This window comes from Papaver somniferum, chromosome 5 (genome assembly GCF_003573695.1).
Source record: "Papaver somniferum cultivar HN1 chromosome 5, ASM357369v1, whole genome shotgun sequence".
In the NCBI taxonomy this organism is placed as follows: Eukaryota; Viridiplantae; Streptophyta; class Magnoliopsida; order Ranunculales; family Papaveraceae; genus Papaver; species Papaver somniferum.
Window position 1 is genome coordinate 143,866,922 of NC_039362.1, and position 5,656 is coordinate 143,872,577.

Sequence of the window (5,656 nt, forward strand, 5' to 3'; positions counted from 1 at the left end):
TAATTTGAGTCTAAAATCGAGTCCACACAATCCGAGTTGAACGAACTTTACTACCACTTAAAAACTACATCATGGGAATACAAACGGAACTAGGTGAACTATAGGTTTAGTTGCTTGGTATCAACTATACAAAGTTGGTTTAATTTTGTGTAGCATCTTAATCCTGAGAGTATTCAATTCTGGACAAGGTCCCGGGGTTTTCTGCATTTGCGATTTCCTCGTTAACAAAATCTTGCTATGTCATTTACTTTACATTTCCGCATTATAATTGTTTTATTATAATTAATATAAATTACACAAACATTAATTCCTATTTACTTGATAAGCAATCATATTGTGTTTGGTTAAGTCCGAACCTTTTTATCAAGTAAACATACTTCGTTATTGTATTGTCTCGATATCGTATTCATAGATGATCACAAGAAGTGTGAACCAATTAGTTGCATTGTCTCGACTCAGTCCATAGACAATCACTTTTGGAGAAAGGACTTGTAGGTAGGAAAAGTTTTAGCTTGAGGTATATTTGGGTACCCTCGCCTTTTCAATTGGTATCAGAGCAGGCAAACACGAAAAGATCTAAAAATCTGTGTTTGGTGTGATCCAACCTATAAGAATGAATCTAATAAGTGATTCAGTTAATGTACCACCAAGATTTAATGGGACAAACTACCCATTATGGAAATCGGCTTTGTAAGGTTTTCTTCAATCCCGAGATTTTAATACTTGGCTATTAATCGAAGACAGATACCAACAACCGATGGATTATTCGGAGTCAGTGTTTAAACGTTTAGCGTCTTATACTCTTGAAGAAAGAGCTCTTGCAAAGAAAAATTCAGATGGTTTGAATGCCATCATACATGCTGTTGGCCATGATCTTCTACATCATGTGCTGACCTGTAGAACTTCTAAAGAGGCATGTGATACTCTTGAGAGAGTATTCGAGGGAGATGAATCTGAAAAGAAGCTAGACTTCTTTCCCTTTCATCTGAATGGGAACATCTCAAAATGGATGATAACGATACTTTCGAGGAGTTTAATTCTAAACTTTCTGAGATTGGCAATGCATCTTTCTTTCTTGGATAGGCTATACCTGAAAAGGAAATAGTATGCAAAATTCTCAGATCGTTACCAGATACGATTCTAAGAAACATGCCATAATAGAAGGTAATGATATTTCTCTACTTTCTCGAAGCTCTCTAGTGGGAAAGTTGAAGATCTTTGATTGAGAAATTCTGCTGAAGAATGAAACTAAGAAACGTTGCCAAGAGGACAAGGTATATGTTGAAAAATATCTTGACTCAACTATTGTGCTTCTAGCACAACGAATAAAGGACATCTTATCTATTGATAAACATGCTCCTGATACACTATCGTTTTGCCATAAAAGAGGTAATGATTAAGTACAGTGCTTCAAGTGCCTTAGATTCGGACATATGGCAAAACATTGTCCCAGCAGAAGAAATCAAAAGTGCAACAAATCTTATGTCTCCACTCTTAATGATATTCCGAAGGAAGCATCCAATGAAGAAATATCTGAGTGTAATGCACTTCTTGCCAACTCTGACAATGATGATTTCTGCGAGTCTAATCAACTACTAGAACAACGTGATTTGTAAATTGAGGAAAATAAAAGGTTAAGCCTGGTACTTGAAAACTTTTTGAAATTCCTCTCAGATAAAACAGTTATGGTAAAATCTGAATAAGAAAAATTGGGTGGAAAACTAAGAAAATCGGAAACTAGTTTTTTTGATAATATGATAAGTTCTTCATATGAATAAAATATTTTCACTACAATCCTTCTTGAAAATAATTTATCAAAGCTCTTAGTAAGGGAATAAAGAAGACTCGTAAGTTTATGAGGTCTCAAAAGGAGATTGCAAACTCTTGTAATTACAAGAGAAAGAAAGAACAGAAGGAAACACAGTCTATTGTGTTTATAAGTCATCCTAAGGATGTCTTTGTTAACTGTGGTGAGAATAAGTCTCACCTCAACACACACTGATTGTGTTGAAATATGCATCCTCACTTATTGCCCAAAATTCCAATTATGAGGTGATAGACACATTTTTGTGTCTGATATAATCTCAATTGTATATATTGTTAGTGCTCGATTTTGTATTTATTATGGCTTTTTGTGTCTTTGTAAGTGTTTTTGGAGAAATAAGCTTTTGCGGGAAAATTGGCTCGAAAAGTGGTATTTGCGCTCGTGGCAGAAAATTACTATTCGGACTCTCAGTTTGGATAAGGGGCACCTCAATTACTAAGGGGTACCCAGAGGATAAGGGGCACACCATCTTCTCCGTTTGAAATTCAAAAATGGAGGGAAAGTAGGTGCAGTTTCTGGCAGATTTAGGGGTTGTGATTTGGACCAGTTTCAAAGAGATTCAAACGTTGATTCTCATGGGCTAAGCCTGTTTTGGCAATCCAATGTCGGTATAGGTGATGGAATGAAAGAACTTTGGCTGGATATTGAGTTTTAGTTAATCAGGGAAAGGTATTTTTCTCGGGTTTATATCGATGATTTTCTGGGCAGATTTTGTTGGATTTTCTCGTCAAATTGACTTGGTTCGGGCCTGTTTAATTCAAACAGGATTGGTAAGGCTTGTGGATTCGAAAACATAAGGAGATACTAGGGATTTGCTGGAATTTAAATAAGAGAATTTACGTGAGATAAAGGGATAATATCATCCCTGTTGGATTGTGTTTATATTTGGAAAGAGTTTTGGTGAGAAGGGACTCTCTGTTAGGGGCGCGTAGAAAAGATAAAGAGGGGAAAAAATCCCGTGTTTGGAAAGAAAGGAAAAGCCGAGACTTTTGGTCGAAGAAAAAGATTGTGAATATTTTCCCGGGATTTTATTGATCTGTTGTGTATATATAGGATGTTGGGAGGTCGAGCAGGAATAATCGAGAGTTGGGGGAAATTTAGAGAAGAACAGAGAACGAAATCAAGAGTTGCGGGAAATCTTTTCTGCTGGTGCACAAGGAAGAACACGAAGAACAAAAGTCCATTGAAGATAGTCGTTTTTGGGATCTTAAAATCAGCGACAAAGCAACAGTATTTACAACAGTTTTCTGTAACGGTTCCATTGTAACAGCTGTTTTGTAATTCTGATACATTGTTGCACACAGTTTGTGTTATTACTTTTCACTCTTTTAATCATCTTTTGAGCAGCAAACACATATTTTGAGACCATGATTAATATGAGGAGCTAAACCCCATTGCTGAGGCGATAGAGGAAGCTATTTTTCCAACAAAAAGTGGTATATTCTATTTTATCTTTTTATTTGCAATAATTATATGATTATTTGCCTTGAACTATTATTGAATATGATTTTTATTTGAGTGATTGTGATCTATTTTGATGGAGTATGCTTAGTTTTAAGACTTTTGAAGCTTCATACTTGGTATTTACAATTACTACTTTTGAAAATCTACTTGTTGCAATATTTTAGAATCAAATTAAACGAGAAAATTGCATAAATATAAGTATTGGTTTAATCACTTTGAACTTGGAAAATAGTGGAATCTTAGCCTCAGTGTTTCTTTTAATATTGATATCATCTTTGATTGAGTTTGCTATAATTTTTAGTGAGTTTTCTATTTTAATATTAGAATTTAAGTCTAATTAATATCCTTCACAAGTCTGAGAATCGAACCACTTTTACCACTGTCTACAAATCACATCAATTTTTGGCGCCGCCGACGTGGACTTGTTTTTAGGGTTTTAGATTTATTTTATTTTTATTTATTTTATTTTCTTATTATTTTTGTTCTTTTTTATGTTTTTGGGTATTTATCTTGTGTCTACAGGTTCTGGATCATAAAGAAAATTGAGCCAAAGAGTTTGGTGATTTCATAAAGACTTGGAGCTAAAGATTAAAGCAAAAAGAACAGAAAAGAAGACAATTTTATTTTAGACAATTTTAGTTTAGGGTTTGTTTATTTTCTTTTAGAAAAAAAAAACTGTATTAGGGTTTATTATTTTTGTAATTTTTCTTTACTTTTTGGACTTTTGGACTTTTGGACTTTGGGATATTATTTTTTTTATTACCCTACGGAAGGGTACTTTAAATATAAAATGTTTGCAGAGAAGGAGGACAATTACGATATTGTCTCTGCACCTTGGGTTCGTACACTAGACATCGGAGTCAGTGGCCCGAGTCGGCTACAACCGATTCATCCCCCGTCTGGAACGGGAGGTAAGATTCTAAACACTCGTGAATCCCCTGTCAGCGAGTTACTGGACTCCTTCGTATGCATATATGTTGAGGACTGAATACATACATTTATTTTTCTAGTAAAGGGCAAGGCCTGGCCATACAAGATAAGGGTTCGGATTTCATCACCGTTCTCTTCTTGCCTGCTTTAGGAACACGTAACCTACGCGAACCTAAGCCTAAAATTTTGACTAGAACGAGACCGATAGGGTAACGAGCTTAACAGGAAAGTCATTCGAAAAATATTGGTTACTCTTTTAAGCATATTTCGAAGTTCTTGACGGTTTCCGTAAGTTGAATGCGTGACTGCGCCGCCTTGTAATACCGGTGAGGCCTTGGATATCAAAGCTCCATCGAGCTTCCCTCGCCTCTATTCAACTTATGTTAACTCGGATTGATTCCATAGGGGTTTGCTTAAATTGTAACGAATTCACGTTCGAAGGATTAGAAGCTGGTCTAGAAACAATCTAAGTGGAGCCATCATGCTTTTTGTTTGCTAGAAATCAATAGGTTTGATGTGGTTGAGTCGGCCTTGATCTGTGTTTGCTTACCCTTCCAATTTAGAAAATTCTATTGTATGCTTGAACGTAAAAGAGACGCACTAGGTAGATTTGTTAAAGAGAAACCTAGTAGTTCGAAGCATCTCGATTACCTTAATCTAGCGAGTCCGACTTTTGAAGAGTCTGTTTTTGAACGTCCTTTGACTGAGGAGAGAATCCATGTTGCTCCGATAGCGCCAGAAATGGAAACTTTGAAAGCTTTCTTGAATCCAACTAGGACTAGTCGTCCTTCGTGTATTAAGTTAGCTGAAACGGAGGCACCCTATGAACTGAAACCTGGGACCTTACAGATGCTCCCAATCTTTTTGGGAAAGAAAATGAAAACCCTTATTACCATGTTAGGGATTTTGAGGAAATTTGTAGTACTCTAAGAATTATAGGCTTAGATGATGATGCTTTGAAACTTAGGTTATTCCCATTTTCCCTGAAAGATAAGGCCAAGTCGTGGCTATATAGTTTGGACTCCGAGTCAATTGAGACATATGAACAACTTACATCTGCCTTTTTCAATAAGTTTTCCCTAGGCACAAAACATCGTCTATTAGGACGCAAATATTCACATTTTCACAACAAGAGGGAGAATCTTTATATAGGTATTTGGAAAGGTTCAATGATTTATTATCCCAGTGTCCTCATCATGGTTTAGAAAAGGTTAGGCTAGTTCAGATCCTTTATGAGGGTTTAGATTATTCCACAACGACCATGGTTGAGTCTCTATGCACTGGTGGATTTGAAAGCCAAACTGTTGATGCGTCGATGGAATTTTTTAATGAAATCGTCGAAAAAACCCAGCAATCGAAAAATAGTAGGGCACCCCAGAAAACAATTCTTTTAAGTAGAGGAAATATTAATAGGGTAGAAGGAGGCTATGAATCAGA

At 35.9% G+C, this 5,656-nt stretch overlaps 1 pseudogene; it reads right to left on the reverse strand.

Moving 5' to 3' along the window:
• Nucleotides 1-5,322: 5,322 nt before the first annotated feature.
• On the reverse strand, nt 5,323-5,422 carry LOC113284859 (annotated as a pseudogene).
• Between the last annotated feature and the right edge of the window lie 234 nt (nt 5,423-5,656).